General features: G+C 34.2%; 1 pseudogene; it reads right to left on the bottom strand.

Moving 5' to 3' along the window:
• Positions 1-12210: 12210 nt before the first annotated feature.
• On the bottom strand, positions 12211-13152 carry LOC119525706 (annotated as a pseudogene).
• Positions 13153-17988: the final 4836 nt, after the last annotated feature.

Genomic DNA, 17988 nt, shown 5'->3' with positions numbered 1-17988 from the left:
GCTCCCATGTACTTCATTACCTGGTTGTTTTGAAGGAGATGAAATGTAGAATTAGAAAGTTGTAGATGTAGGGCATGACTGAAAGTAAAGCAATGGGTCAAGAAGTTATGAAAGGAGAAGAGGCAAGATGCTGGTAACCAATAAACAACCAGAAACAACTAGTAAATAATCTGGAACAACTGGGGGAAAATGGTGTCTTTCCAAACATAGTACACCAACCTGGATTGGGTGGCATGGCTGAGATAACAGCATACAAACTGTAAGTAAAAACTGCACAACTCTGCAGGGGACCCCTTCCACCCACAGCAAGCTGAGCTGCAAGACCTTGTTGTGGGAGAAAGTAGCATTCCCAGAGCAAGTGAATATAGTGCAACCTAGCTCCAACTGGGGTTTTAATTAACAAATGTGGACTGCTGAATACAAGCTACAAACATAGACAAAAACTTAACAGGTAGCAAAGTTCCCTGAGGTTGCTCCTAGTGGAGAGGAGGTGGGGCTGATGGAAAAAAAATAATTAAGAAAAGACAAAACAGAGGCATTTAGAGATGACTGACCTTAGAGAGCCAGAAAGCACCTGTGACCCAAGAAATGGAGCCCAGAAGACCAGGTGCTGTCTCTGAACATTGGGCAAAACTGGGAGGCTGTGGACTGGCTCTGAAAGGGAGCTTTCTTTCCCTTGTGTCTCTCAACCTGAGTGACTCAGTGGAGAAAGCCCCAGCCATTTTCAGTTCAAAGCACTCTGACCCGGACAGAGGTGGAGTTAACAGTGTTAGAAAGACAAAGGATGAATTCAAATGCAGAAGATAACTCCCTAGGGGGTGTATCTCCCCAAAGAAGAAGGAGGTGGGGCTCAGCTCTAGTGCTTGACCTTCCTTCAGAACTCAGACCCCAGGGTCTGGGGGAAAACAATCAAACCAGAAACAACTTAAGCTGAGAATTATAGGAACCACACCCTTTACACCAGTGGGGAGTGGCAGGCTGACAGGACCCACCTGCTGGGAAGGATTGGAAAATGGTTAGAGGCCTCACAGGAATGTCTGTCAATATTCTAAGTAACACCTTCAGGTAAACTTGACACTGAATATAGTCCCATTCTGAGACCTGAACCCATTATGGTCTGGGAAAATCTGATAAGGGTAACCAAGGAAACTACATGCCTAGACAACAGAAAACTCCATATTATATTAGGAATAATGAATATATAGCCCAAAGAAGCAAACTTACACCTCAATTAAGATACAGTTGAAATATTATTTCACTTCAATGTAACAATTAAAGATTTTCAAATAAATGTGCTACATCAATACAAAAACCAAGTCAATGAGTTCAGGGAAGATATGGTAAAAGATATGAAGGCTCTAAAGAAAATACTGGGTGAACATGAGGTAGAAATTGAAAGCTTGAAAAAAACAACTGGCGGAATCTATGGTAATGAAAGACACTACAAAATTGATGAAAAACACAATGGAGACATACAACAGCAGATCTCAAGAGGCAGAAGATAACATTCAGGAACTGGAAAACCAGACATCTGAAATCCTACACACAAAAAAGATAGGGAAAACAATGGAAAAATATGAGCAACATCTCATGGAATTGAATGACAACATGAAGCACATAAATGTATGTGTCATGGGTGTCCCAGAAGGTGAAGAGAAGGGAAAAGAGGAGAAGCAATAATGAAGTAAATAATCAATGAAAATTTTCCATCTCTTATGAAAGACATAAAATTACAGATCCAAGGATTGCAGCATACCCAAAACAGAATAGATATGAATAGACCTAGGTCAAGACACTTAAGAATCAGATTATCAAACATAAATGACAGAGGGAGACTCCTGAAAGCAGCAAGAGAAAAGTGATCCATCACATAGAAGGAAAGCGTAATAAGACTTTGTGTGGACTTCTCAGTAAAAACCGTGGAGACAAGAAGGAAGCAGTGTGATATATTTAAGATACTGAAAAAGAGAAACCACCAACCAGGAATCCTATATCTGGAAAAACTGTCCTTCACATATGAGGGAGAGTTTAAAATATTCTCTGACAAACAGGCAATGAGAGAGTTTGTGAACAAGATACCTGTGCTAAAGTTAATATTAAAGGGAGCACTACAGAGAGATAGGAAAAGGCAGGAGTGAGAAGTTTGGAACACAATTTTGGGTAATCGTACATAGCAATGTAAGTACACTGAACAAAGATGAGTGTGAGTATGGTTGAAAGAAGAAGGTTAGGAGCATGTGGGACACCAGAAGGAAAGAGGAGAGATAATGACTGGGGCTGTATAACTCAGTGAAACCTAGAGTGCTCAACAATTGTGATAAAATGTACAAATATGTTTTTACATGAAGGAGAACAAATAAATGTCAACATTGCAAGGTGTTAAAAAAATGTCAACATTGCAAGGTGGGAAAAATACAATCAATGCAAACTAGAAACTATAGTTAACATAAACTTTGCATTATGCTTCCTTTACTGTAACAAAGGCAATATACCAAAGCTAAATGCCTATAACAGGGGGTCATAAGGGAGAGCTATAGGACTCTTGGCATTCATGATGTTGTCTGGCTCTTATTCTACTTTCCTTAATTCTATCTTTCCATTTGTTGCTTTCTGGCTGTCATGTTTTTTTCTCTGTTATCCTTTTTCATTTGTCTCTCTACCTTCTTTGAATCTTCCTCCTTCTTTGTTGAAAAAATGGAGATGTCTTTATATAGATAGTGGTGATGGTGATGAATGCATAAATACATTATTATACAGGGAACCACTGATTATTTACTTAGGATGGAATGTATGGTGTGTGAACAAAACTATCTTAGAAAAATTGGTTGATGAAGAAACCTTGAGTGTGCTAATTTGACTGAAATAAGTCAGACACAAAGGGACAAATATTGTATGGTATCACTGATATGAACTAATTATAATATGTAAATTCATAGGCATGGCTATAGGTTACCAGGATATGGAATGAGGCTAAAGAATGGTGAGTGTTTGCTTGTTATGAGCAGAATATTTAACTAGGTTCAACTTAGGTGTTTGCAAATGGACAGAGGTGATGGTAGCATGTTATTATGAGAATAACTCACAATCCTGACTGATGTGTGAATGTGGTGGAAAGGGAAAGCTTAGAGTCATGTATGTCACCAGAAGAAAAGTTGGAGGTTAAATGATGGGATTGTATGAAACCGTGAATCTTGTGTTGGACAATCTCTGTGATTAAATATACAAATTTTGGAAATCTCTTTCATGAACTAGAACAAATGTATGACATTATAACTGGAAGTTAATAATAGAAGGGTATATAGGGGAAAATATTCAAATTGCAAACTATGTAATACAGGTAGTTGTATTTTAACATTCTTTCATCAACTGTAACAAATGTACTATACTATCAGTCAATAATGGATGGGGTAGTGGTTAGGGGTATGGGAAGATTTTATTTTTCTTCTTTGTTTTTATTTCTTTTCTGGATTAAAGAAAATATTCTAAAAATTGAGAAGTAAAATTAATTGTGGTGATGGATGCACAACTGTGTGACGGTACCATGGGCAATTGACTATGCATTTTGTGATTGTATGGTATGTGAAGAATGTCAATAAAATTGAATTAAAAAAGAAGTCATGACTGGATTCCTGGTCAAATAAAATGTTAACACGAAACATAGTGAAGGAGCTAGAGATAGAGGGAAAGAACATTTGACAAACATTTGTGAAGAAAAACATGATAACCTACTGAACAAAATTATTATAATGAATTATATGAGACATATATGACAGAAAGATTGAAGGAGGGTGAATGTTTGTGTTTTGCAACTGGGTGAAGTGCCATAACAATTTTTGAATATTAGAGAAAGTGATTTAAGGTAGTGTGTCAGATTGAATTCTGTACCCAAGTTTGAACATGTTCTCAGTCTTAGTCCCCACTCTGGTGATTGTGAACCCACTGTAAATAAGATCTCTTCAAGATGTTACATCACTTATGCTGTAGCCAACTGTATCAGGTTGGGCTTTAATCTTGTTGACTAGAGTCCCTTGAAAGCAGAATGAAATTCAGACAGAGAGTGAAAGAGAAGTGGAAGGGAAGAGGACAGAAGTCATTGGAACTGGAGAAGAAAAAAGAAGACATTGTCATGTTTATTGCCATATGACAGAAAAGCCAGGCATCAAGGATCACCAGATGCCAGCCCCAGAACATCAGGCTTTGGGGAGAAACATTGTCGTATTGACACCTCAATTTTGAACTTCTCCTAGCCTCAAAATTGAGAGCCAAAAAAATTCCCAGTTTTTGTGCCAACCCATGTATGGGTTTTTTTTATCCACCAGAAAACTAACACAGGTGGGGTTGATCAAAATGAGATTTTAAACATGCTAAGCTTTACCTAAAGCTTATGAGACATTTAAGAAATCATTTAGAAAAGTTAGTATTTAGGTTTGGAACACAATGATGTGGTTAGGATACAGATACTTGAGAAACATCAACTTAGGTGATACATTTTTTTCAACTATATTGAGGTTTCTTTTTGGAGTTTGTAACAAAACATTTATAATATACTACTTAACAAATGTGCAGCACTTTCCACTAAAGACCAACTGCATTTTTGAAGTTCTAGCATTCCCTTCTATCCAAAAACATTATGTATTACTTCTGTATCCCTTCTCATGCACTTTCTTATTTTGTTTTTTCTGTTTGCAAATTCTAATATTAAGTCCTCAGCCTTAATTCTCTCTTTCTCTTTCTTGTCAAGTTTTCAACTATCAGCCAGTATGATTGTTTCCAAATTGTACCAGTCTCACTTTTTCTCCTAAAATCAAGTATGTTGCTGGTTTGATACCTTTATTTGAAAATGCAGTAACAAAACTTCTAAAAACACCATTGTAAATGACAACCATATTTATTTCCTAATTTTTCTTTCAAAGCTCTACATTGGGTTATTTTCCAATTTCTATAAATTCTCTTTTCACAGATATACTTTTTTTTCCATCCAATTCATCTCCCTCATCTACTCCCTTATGTCAAGCCTCCTTAACAATGCCAGTGGTTATCATAGTATCCTTTCCAGTCTCCATGTCTTACTTCTCTTAGGTTGGCTTATATGTAAATGGCAGTAATTGAAGATTTTTGAGTATGTTAAATATATACTCTGAGCTATTTTTTAAAATAATCAAATTATGTTTTAGTTTCATTTTCAACACATTCTTTATTCAGGTCCATGTCACATTTTTTTTTTCATACTAACATACCAGGCACACATCGAACATACACTTTCATCTCTGGTCCTCCGTGTACTTCCTCATATGATGTTCCTGGGACTGCTCCATTTTATGTCAGAGGGTAGCATCTTATATGAAAGAAATTTGCCTACCAATTTGTGATAGTGACCTCATGTGATCAGAAAAAGAAATAGTGTGAAATGGGGCTACCAAACTTAAATTTCTAGTATTTGAGGGTCACAATCCTGATCCTTCTCTAGATTATGTCCCTGTTATGAAGACTAATGAGTAATTGGGAGAGTAGAAATATTGGTGAGTTGCCTTTAAATTACTACCTGTTGTTTATGGCTAGAGAATAATTATGATACCCCAAAAGACATATTTTGCAAATATTTTCCATGTATTTAGAATATTCTTCTATTATAAAATGACAAAAGGAGTATAACCAGGATGTAAAATTATTTCTGGACATTCTATTTTAGACCTGTTGTTCTAAGGGAAACCAGGAAACAAATATTTACTTCTTTTTATTTTCCCCTTTAGAATATTATAGAAATTCTGTCCCATAATACCAGAAAACTGGATTTATGCAGCTTCTTAATTTTCTTATCCTGCTCATGCTGTGTCTCTCTTCAAATGGAGATCCTTGGTTTAGATATCTCCCCAAATAAAATGTGTGGAGATTTATTTTGCTTGGAAATATATGGTCTACATATGTTTTCCAAAATTGCATTGTTTCATGCTTCTACATGTATTTGATTGTATACTATTAAATTTAATGGATACTTTTCTCCACAAAGTGTATGATCTAGGATTATATTCTTAAAATATTGCCATCAGTAGTTAGTAGTTCTGTATCTAATTTAACTTCACAGGTTATCCTGTGAAATATGCAATTTTATTTTAGTTATCACTGTAAAAGTACTGTGATGAATACAGTCTCAATTTGCAAAAATCCATTGTTTTACTGATGATATAATTGATTTAAGTGCACAAGACATACTGATGCCAATTCTAATTTGGAGACATTAATAGCTGGATTATATTTGTCGCCCTGTATTTTCAAAATAGTTATAAATCTTGGAAAAAACTTAGTTGAAGCCTTGTATTACTTGATTACACTTAATATCCAGTTCCTTCCAAAAAGAAACTAGGTAGTTCTTTTTAAGCTGTAGGTTTTAGGTTTTTTAATGTCCATTATACAGAAAGAAGATAAGTATTTTCTACCCACCTCTATTAGAGGATCTACTTGTAGTTCTTAGAGGGTGTGTCTACTTGACCAAGGTAGTGATATTTGATGGAGCTTTCTAAACCATTGAGCTGCTATCTCTGAAACACAGTGACTCCAGGATCCACAATTGCCTTTTACCTCCTTGGAGGAGGTGTCACCAGTGATTATTTCTTTAACAGGAAATCCTCTAGGAATTCAGTTGGGCACCCTATTGGACCTCTTTGTGAAAGCCCAGGTCTAGATTACTGAAGTGAGCCAGACTACATGGCATCAAAGAGACACAGTGATTAACTATATGTCCCAAAGCAGCTCATTTTTCTCCATAGATTGATTTCTGTAAAAATGGAATGTTGAAGACCTAGGACCCAAATATCTAGCAGTCATATCAGCGCAAATTATATCTATTTAGTTATGTAGTGATTCTACTGTAAATAATATTTTCGTTATGCCACTTTCTGTTTCTGGATTTTTCTCCCTTTTTCCTTAAGGTATATAATTACCATGCTCATTGTTTAAAGGTCTATAGTGAATTAGAGGTTAAAAGGAGGATGGATACTGGAAAGAATGACCCTCATGCAATAAAATTATCTTACTCTTTTTTTTCATTCTTGCATTTGTGTTGAGTAAAAGGTAGAAGGTAACTACTGTGAAAAAGTCAAACAGTATTTAAAAGCAAAACTCTTTTCTTGGTTAGAATAAATCTTCAGATTTCCAGATGTAGTAACTTTCTATAAACACTGAAGATTATGTGCTTGTGATGGGTAATGGAATTATATAAAGACAATTCTCTTCAGTGGAGCTTACATACTCTGTAGCAAAACTTCCTTTCTTGAGAGTCATAACATTGTCCCCTATTGACCTGAAAAGAAAATAAAGATAAACAAAAGATTACCGTACAATGGTTTCTTGAAAAAATGTATTAAGTTATTATTTATATATAATAAATTGCACAGACTGTAAGTGTGCATGGATGAGATTTGCCCCAATCAAGAGAGCATTTCCATCACCTCAGAAAGTTCCCTGATGTTTCTTTATAGTGAGTCCCCCACATCAGATCCAGACCACAATTGATAAGATTTCTATCACCAGATTAATTTTACCTATCCTAAACTTTATACAAATAGAATAATATAGTATCTTTTTTGTTTGAATTAATGCTATTAAAATTTATCCATGCTGTTGGTCATATTAATAATTGATCCCATTTTGTTGCTGAGTAGATTTGATTTTATGTCTATATGACTTTTTTAAAATATATTTTTCAATTTATAGGCAGTTGGAATATTTGAACTTCAGATATTTGAACTTCAGATATTTGAAATGACTGTGCCATTTCCCACTTCAACTAACAATGTCTGATGATTCCAGAAGCAACATATAATAGCTGGTATTTGGTAAGATCATTATTCAAAATTTTAGCTAATCTACTGTGTAGAAAGTGATATTTCATTGTTATTGACATGGAATTTCTTTGATGATACAGGATGCCAGGGCTTTTTTTACATGAGTTTGTATTGGCCTTTCATACTTTTTCTGTAAACTGTCTATACAAATCTTTTATTTTTATTTGTCTCTATTTTTGTTATCTATTTGTAGGGATATTTATAAACATGTGGATATGATTAAATTGCTTTGGCATCTTAGCTGATAATCAGTTGAATATACATATGTGTCTGAATTTAGATGTTATAATTCTGTTCCATTGATCTATTTGTCTATCTTTATAAAATATTGCCCCATCTTCATTGCTGTATCTTTCTACTAAGTCTTCAATCATCATAGTAAATTCTTCAACTTTGTTCTTTTACAAGCTTGTTTTGTCTACTTGATGCTTTGCATTTACTGTGTGGAAGCAGACCTCAAGTCAGACATGGGGGGACTTCTTTGTACACCATGAGATTGAGTCTGGTCTAAGAAGTATCACACATAGTAGAAGTTACATTTTATTATTAAACAATAAATTAAAATCAAGTTTCCTTAAAAGTTGCAGTTTGGTCTCAACCCTATATGTGAAATTAACAATAAACCACTTGGATACTTTAGATAAGCCTGTTCATGACCCATCAAGTTCTAATATCCTGAAGTGAGAATGGCTTCCTCTTCCAAAAGGAAAATTTGGATTCTTTGAGAAAATCCCTTCAAGTCAATAAAGAAGCTATGATATACATAGAGGATATTCATTAGTCAGCTCATGTAGGAAATCAAATTTGAGGACTTTTAGAAATAACTGATGGCTGAGTTTATGCAATCTAGTCATAAGGTCTTATTGTAACAGTTGCAATTTAAGTATTAACAGAAGTATAATCTGGTTTGTTAGCTAAAAACTTTTGGTTCTTCAATTCATTATTTGATTATAGGGTGAAAATAAATAATCAAAAGAAATCTTAAGGTTCTAATTTGGGGGAAGAAGTTTATGTACGTACAATAAAGGATTTGCCTGTAGGTCAGCAGCCTTCTTTTGGAACTATTCATCACTATAATTATGAAGAGACATTGTGCTTTGTGTCTATTGCAGACAATGACACTGTTCAGTAAAATCTGGAATATTTTAGATTTTCTATGGAAAAGAAGGTGATGTTTGAAGACAATTCATGTTGTAAATATGATATCAGATAGCTGATACCCCATACCTATTGTTGTCATACTGCAGTTTTATCATCTCACACAACAAAAATGATATGTCAGTAAATGTTTGTATCCTACCAGGGAAAATGAAAAAAGGACAACTCTGCTTGAAAAAAATCACAATTCATAGCACAGTTTTCCCAAATTATTTTGTATATATGTAAAAACTTACCCAAGAATACAGTGTTAGACTGTACAGGAGAACTCATACATTTATTTGAGAAATAAAAATGATTATCATATCAAGTTAAAAGGAGAAGGCTGTTTACTATGGCATTCGTTTTTAAATATTGGCAAAAAGAAAAAAAATGCAAACAGCGAAAGGTCTATCAATCAAGGGATTGTCAAATACCAATCAGTCTGTATGCTACACTTAATGCTTTTATTAAAAATGAAAAAAAAATATTTATTGACCAAAAATTTGATAATGAGTCCTCAAGTAACTAAAGCTAGTTGTAGCAAAATTGATGATGTATACTTTTATAAAGCACATTCTATATGGATAATACTGGAGAGTGCTATCATTATTTTTAAGCTTTACTTGTGGATTGTGAAAAATAATGGGCATAAACTAATTTTAGAAAGAAAAAATACATGACCAGGTGAGGAAACTGAAGATCTGGGACTGCTATGCTGTGGGCCACCTCCATTGTCTGGGATGTAGGGCCAGGGACCCAGCTTCCAGCAGAGCCAACCAGCCCAGCATGCCTACCATCACAGGGAGATCTCTACCCCCTGTTCCTGAGAGACCCCAAAATTTCCCCAAATTGAAGCTGCAGCCAAGTGTCCTCCCACAAGGAATCTGTGGTGGCACAAGGCAATGGGCTCCTGGCAGTAACAGGAAAACTGACACTGTGGAAAAGGCTGAACTGGAACCCTGTTAGAGAGAAGGGAAAACAGGTAATGGTGCAACCCCAACCAAAGCTAAAGAAAAGTGAACATATCTAGTGGCCCAGGAAGAAGAGGAGAAGGTGTGAGTACTGCCATGATCCCTGCAAGGGCATCATGCCATGTAAAAGATGGAAATAAGATCTGGGAGAGATGTTGGGAGATCATCCCATATGCTTTTCTTTCAGACTTGCTTGTGTAACTTTTTGAACTTGGTTGAGAATTTTCTCTTCTACTTAGTACCTTTAATTATTTGTCTAGCATTAAGAAAGTATTGAAAATAGGAAAATTCTTGGTTTGTTTGTGTGAAAGGAAGAATAATTTGAAATCATATAAATATTTGTACCAAAAGTTGTGTTGTAATTAAGTGTAAATTAATGGTAAAAGTGTTTATTACTACAGTTGAAAATTTCAGTAGAATTACTTCATCCTCCTTTTATACTGCTATTAATGAATGGCACCATTTCCACATAGAGGTTTTCCTAAAGCTATTTGGATGTTGAGCAATAAAAAAAATGCAGAGTAATTTTTCCTGTTGATATGTTATTCTTTACAAATGCTATATTCCCAATACACTGAAAATATGTAAATGAAAATGTTAACATTTTCCATTTCTCCTGGTTCTTACAATACTTTGTATAATTCATATTCTCCATGAACTATTACCTTTAATAAATCTTTTGTTTGTTCCAATCAAATATCCTAAATTTCCTTTTATATCTTTCTTCTATGATCCTAGTTCACACACCCTGTTTACTTTTTGCCCATTTCATTATCCATTCATTTCCTTCCTAATAGCTATCTCTATATCTGGAGCCCAGTGACAGAAATCAGCATGTGGGGCACAAAGTTACACATAAGGAAGGAAATCAAACATATAGCTTACAAATCAAAGTTACCAAGTCTGTTTTTCCATAGAAAATAAGGAAGGATCACCACTGTAGAAATGACTGATAACAGAAGGACAAAGAAAATGCTTCATTGTGTCTTAAGAGGATAAAGATAACTCCTTGTTGCCCATTTAACACTTTATTATTTTAGGACTAGAAAGCAAAATGAAAAGAAGATTGAGAAAATACAAATCCTTAAACAAAACTTACATAAGCATACATAGCTCATTGATGAGTAACATAATACGTTTCCCATCAGAGAATTAATGAGGTTCTATGAAATCACATAATGAATCATATAATCACAATCAAGGAGTGAAGTCATGTGTCACCTTGGCTAGGTAATGACCAGGTGTTTAGTCAAACAGGTATGAATGACACTGTAAACTTAAATCACTAGTCTGTTAATTAAGTCTGTTTTAATTTCCTAGGCTGTTCAAAGCAGATACCATGAAATGGGTTGGTTTAAAGAATGGAAAGTTATTAGTTTACAGTTTGAGGTAGGGCAAATGTCCAAATCAAGCATGGTGAAGGCAATACTTTCTTCCTAAGACCAGCTAACAGTGATCCTTGGTTCTTCTGCCACATGCCTAGGCAGATGGCAGTGTCTGCTGGTTTCTTGCTTCTCTCAGCATCTTGGTGCTGTGTGTTTTTCTCTTTGCCATAATTTTATTCTCTTAAAAAGACTCAAGTGAGAAGAATATTAAGACCCATTCTGATTAAGGGGGTTCTTACCATAATTGAAGTAGCCTCATCAAAACACTGTAAGTAAAATGGGTTCACAACTGCAGGAAAGAATTCAATATAAGAACATGTTTTCCTGTGTACATACATCTTCCAACTACCACAGCAATTAAGCATGATTACATCTACAATCAAAAAGGACATTGCCTTCAACAATGAAAGGAAACTCCTTATCTAATCAGTTGGAGGCCTTCAAATAAGCACTAGGTATTTCAGCCATCAGAAAGAATTCTTATCACTCCTTCAGCAAGCCCACTATTCTGGGGAATTCATCACCTTCATTGGAGTTCCCAAATTGTGGCCTGCCCTACAGAAGTCAGACTTGCCATTCCCCATTGTCATGTGAGGCAATTCTTACCATAAATCTCTTAATAATTTTACAGTAATATAAATCTCCCGTAAGTCTATTTCTCTGGAGAACCCAGAATAAAACAGTTGGGATGAAGTGATATTTAATTATATAACTTGTGAGGATTAGTTTCTGAGTATAAGGAAAATGATCTAACTATTCCTTATAATTAGGTTTTGTTTTGTAGTCCAAGTTAATGAAATTATATCTGTTAAAAATTTTTTAGGTACATTTGCATTTGCTATACTTCATTAGGAAAATATTCTATGATGAATATCAAATGGAAATTTTGCATACATTTTTAAAGACCATTTGGAAGGCGTTTTTTTACCTCTTTGTTCCTTAAGCTATAGATCAAGGGATTAAACATGGGGATAATTAAAGTGTAAAACAAAGAGGACATTTTATCAGAATCAAGGAAGTGACCAGATTTAGGCTGCACATACATAAATAGTAGAGTCCCATAGAAAACCACTAGCACTGTCAGATGAGAAGCACATGTGGAGAATGTTTTTTCCTACCTTCAGGGGTATGCATTTAATATACGGTAATCAAGATGAGCACATAGGATACTAGAACCACAAGGAGGGAGAAAATCATATTAAATGCTGAAAATGTTATAGTCAAAAATTCTCTTTCTCTTGCATTTGAGCACAGCATGGGTAAAAAAGGGATAACATCACTGTAAAAATGACTGATGATATTAGAACCACAGAAGGTCAATGTAAAAATCTTAATGGTGAACATCAGAGACACAAAGGTGCTGTAAAGGTAAGGGAAACCCACAAGCACATGGCAAAGTCTCTGGGACATGATAACACTGTAGAGCAGAGGGTTACAGATGGCCACATAGCAGTGATAGGCCATGGCTGCTGACATGAAAAATTTACCGATAATGAACAAAAGGAAAAAGGTCAGCTGTGTGGCACAGGCATAATAGGAAATGGTATTTTGCTCCACAACAGAATTTGCCAGCATCTTGGGACAAATGACAGTAGAATTGCCCAGAACAATGAAAGCCAGGTGTCTGATAAAGAAATATATAGGTGTGTGGAGGTGAGAGTCCACATTGCTCGGGATGATCATACCCAGATTGCCCACGACTGTGACCATGTGGATTATGAGTTAAATGCCCAAAAGGGGACCCTGCAGCTCTAGGTGACTTGTGACTCCCAGCACTATGAATTCAGTCAGCCTTGTCAGGTTCTGTTGGCCCATTTTATCCAGTCATCTCTTCTGGGAAGAAACAGAAGCATCATTATTTGTTTTCATGTAGCATTATATAATCTTAATATCTTTAGACCAAATGGAGAATATTTCTTCATGGATAAAAAATAATCAACACATCTGATTTTGAATGTAAAATAATTTTTCCCCAAATTGAGGGATCCATATGAAACACGATTTGCACCGATACAACATTGATTAAATTCTAAATGGAGCCTACACTATTTGGTGCATATCCATGGATATCACAATTGTGGAAATATTGAACTCTTTATCTATACAATGAAATCACAGTTTTTCTTTAGTGTACTTGAATATTTGCATGAGATTTGTTGTGGCATTTTGATATTATGTATGAAAGATTCACAGTTAACATGAAGCTAATGAAACTTAAGTTTTAGGACATGACAAATGCTTTAGACTTGGCCTTAATAATATTATCACACAGTGCTTGGCCTCTGTATGTGATGTGAAAACATGATGACCATAATCATTATCAGTGAATTCCACCTTCTCTTTCCATTCTGTCTTCTGCTTCATTGCACTTCTCCAATGTAAAGTTGCACTCTTCTCTCTAGAGGTATTTCCAGGGTCAAAGTAATAATAATTCACTTGAGGTTTAGTGAGTGAATGTAGATGATTGAAAACAATGACATATTTCATTAAATGACATGTACTTTTCCTGGTGTGGAAAGGATTCTAAAACACTCCTGCTACTCATTAAGTTGAGTTGTTTTCTAATCTAATCAATACAAATATTATTTAAGGATTTTACTAATCATGTTACCTTTATAGTTTCTTCATATCTGAAATTTGTTTTTATTTGTTTTCCTTTTGAAGTAAGCTTTCATATTACTGTCCAAATTTGTACTTTGAGATTCTAGGCCGAAAAGAGTTAGACCCATGCTTGCAAAAAATTATGGTTCATATCAATATTAACTTTTCTGAATAATTATGCCCATTTTGTCTCATATAGTACTGTGAAAATGATGATATCTATGAGATATTTAAATTATTTGAGAATTTAGTACATCATATTTTGGAAGCTCGAAATATATTACTAGAACTTTAGAATGAAGAATTTATAGAGTATCTCACTATGAGTTTCAAATATTTCCATTAAAATCCTGCTGTATTCATTTAACAAAGCTTTATAATAAAAATCAGTAAATAGTTAAAATTGAAGCTGATCTGATTGAAGCAAAGGTAGCACCTTTAACCATGTCCAGTTTGATTCCCTTCTAAAAGCCTCTCACATTCAGTGTCCCCTCAAAAATAATCTAGGTTTCTGATTGCAAGATTTGTTAATTGAACATATATATAGAGTTTAAAATATCAAGTCATATAAAATGCAGAGTAGAATTACTATAATATAATGGAAATCCAGACTTAGCATGCACAACTTTTATGGAGGCCATAAAGATTGGAGCAATTGCAGCCAGGATCACCACTATTTGGCAGTTGTCAAATAAGATTTTCAGTGCTGTGATGGATAGATCTTTCAAGAGAGGGTCAGCAAATCTAGGAACTCTGGGAGCCATGGCAATTCTTGATATTGGGGGCCACCTCCATCCCTTCTTCCTACATGAGATTTTCTCTGTTCTGTAATGAGCCTTATTCTCCCCTCCAGGTCCTTCCTCCTTGCAAGGATACAAATTCTAAGCCTATTCCATTTGGAAACTTTATCTGAATCTTGCTTTTTCCAGGTATCTTCTCTCTTAGGACTTTACTGTACAAGAGGAGATGTACTGGATTGAAGAAAGGAGTTCAATATTCCAATACTTATTACAAAACATTAATGTCTTCAGTATTTTGCTAAGAATTATTCTAGTATTTATTAGTCTGTGTCCATTTTCATTCTCAGTTACTATCTCACTTTTAAGACATCTGGGTTCTTCCATAATGTCCATTCCTTTGGTATGGAAAAGAATATGCCATATCAGTTATTTCACTGCTTAATGTGTTCATTTTAATACCATTATTTAGTAGAAACTATGGGAGCACAAAGGATACAGAGGTATGCAAAGACATGATTGATATTTCAATCTTTAAATATAGTGATATGAGTTAGAAATAATTTTTGTTTTAGGGGTTTTCTTTAACTCCATAAATTATAAAAAACATACTATATACTTAGCAGTCTACTCAATCAGTTTGCAATGCCTATTCTGAAAGATCAGACCCAATAGTAAATTACCCAGTAGATAAAACTCACACCAATCAAAAACAGCAACAAAACCTTTAATTTTTCATGAGTAATGCTTATATGAAACACAGTCCCAGTTTATCAAATACTGCATGGGACATACTTGTACTAAAAGAATATTTGTTATTAATAAAATATTACTTGGGATATACACTAAAAATATTTGCTGCTTATCTGAAATTCAAATGAAAATGGGTGTCCTTTATTTTATCCAAAAATTTACCTTAATGGACTATATTCAATGAGATCAGTGATGAAATTTTCATATTTCTCTAACTTCATCTTCACTTACAGTATCCAACATGCCAGAATCAGTAAATATAAATCAAATTGATCTGTGCCATAAGATCAGTTCATAGGATTTAGTGCTTTAGAAGTACTATCCTACTCCCAGGCATTCCCAGGTAACAAAGGAGATAATGAATATCTTTGATGGAATTGAGCAAATCAGTTGTCAGTAATCAGTGGAATATCTATAGTCAGAAGCAATGGGTAAGAGGAAATTCCAAGATCCAAGTGATCATCAGAATCAAAGACCATTCTTATCAACATTTAATGTAGAGTCAATTTTCTTCTCTCAAATTATGCTTCTTTTCCTTCAGTAGGAAGAATTTATGGATTCCCTCCCCTTTTGTCATGTTCCTTGAGGAAGTAGTGTGTAATTCATTGACTATCCTGAACTCATCAGAGAGATTTTTTTAAAAAATTGTCTTAATGTGCATGCTATCTGTGAATCTGTAAATGTTCCCCAGTGAGAAAATGAAAGTGGATTTCAAGAGAAGGAACAAAACATAAATAATTTATACATTTCCATGGAAACCTATATATGTAAAGTAGTAATTCACTTAGAGTCGAGGACTAAAGTGGTGATGGAAAAAAAATATGTCTGGTAAGTAGAGTAAAACTGGAAAAATTAAATTCATGATGAAATATTAAATGATATAATTATTAAATAGAATTTTCTCTTAGACTTTGTCGTTTAATCACAAGTGAGTAGTGGGTTCTGTGTTATAAATTACTGTGTTATAAATTAATGCACATGAGTGAAATTGATATTACTATTCACAATTCAGTGTTAACCAAGATCAGGTAAGTTATGTCATTTTTCTGAAGTCACATAATAAACAACCAATGGAATTTAAATTAAAGCCAGATCCTCCCTAGTCCACATGTCTAATGAGTGGTATATGTTCCTTTTCCTTTAACATGAAAAACACGTAACAACATAATGACAATAAATGCTCCAACTATAGTACTTCTAAACTGAGATCCCATTCCTTATAAATAATGTTCAACCATGTTGTGTTTGATTTGCTTTATACTATTTTGTTGGATAAATATACCTCCCAATGGACATTTGTATTTGGAGCTTTTCTGAAAAAAAAATACACTATCATACTCATATAAGTATATTTGTTTAAATGTTTACTAATTTCTCTTTATTTTATATCAAACAATGGAATTACAGAGTCAAGGTTATAGGTATATAAAACTTTATAAAAAAACTGCCAGCTTTCAAAATTTATTGTAACATTTAACATCCCAGCATTTAAGTGTGAGAGTCAAACTTGCTCCTTACTGTCACCAATTTTTGATTCAGAGAGGCTTTGTTTTATTTTTCTCTAATTAAACATTGAAATTGGTGTAAATTGGTAGCACATTGTGATTGTACATACAATTGCCTGGAGACTAGTGTTAATGAATGCTTTTGCATGTAATTATTGTTGATTAGCATACCTTTTATTTTAATGGGTCTAAATCTTCTGTCTATTTTTAATTGGGCTGATTTTCTTTTTAACTTAATTTTTGTATATTTACATATATTCTTCATATAACTTCTCTTTTCATATGTTTAAAGTGTGAATATATAAGCATATCTTGGAAATATTATGGATTCCATTCTAGACAACCACAATAAAGCAAATATTTCAATACAGTGAGTCACATGATATTTTTTGGTTTTCTAATGACTTTAAAACTTATATTTACACTACTGTATAGTACATTAAGTTGTGTAAGAGCATTCTATCCAAAAATCAATTTATGTACATTAAAGTAGTTTATTGTTTGAAAGGTTAACCATCATCTGAGCCTTCAGGGGTAATAAATTTTTTGCAAGGGACCTGTATGTCCTTATATTAATGACTGCTGGCCAATCAGGATGGTTATTGCTGAACATTGGGGTGGATGTGGGAATTTCTTAAATGCAGTAACATTAAAGTTTCATGCACTGATTGAGTTCTCACAAAATGTTTCTCTGTAAAATGTGATGATATTTGATAACATTTTATTCACAGTGGAACTCCTCTTAAAATTGGAGTGATCTTCACAAACTCTACTGCTGCTTTATCAAATAAGATCATGTACCATTCCAAATCCTTTGTTGCTGTTTCAACAATGTTCTCAGTATCTTGACCAGTTGCAGATTCCATCTCAAGAAACTACTTTCTTATTGCTCATCCATCCATAAGAAACAATTCATCATCCATTAAATTTTTGCCTAAGATTTTAGCAACTCAGTCAAATCTCCAGGCTACAATCCTAACTCTAGTTCTCTTATTTCCATCATATCCATAGTTAAATCCTTCACTGAAGTCTTGACCCCTCAATGCCACCATGAG

Source organism: Choloepus didactylus (assembly GCF_015220235.1).
Source record: "Choloepus didactylus isolate mChoDid1 chromosome 26 unlocalized genomic scaffold, mChoDid1.pri SUPER_26_unloc1, whole genome shotgun sequence".
Taxonomy (NCBI): Eukaryota; Metazoa; Chordata; class Mammalia; order Pilosa; family Megalonychidae; genus Choloepus; species Choloepus didactylus.
Note: the sequence above shows the minus strand (reverse complement) of the source record. Positions and strands in the feature narration are given on the sequence as shown.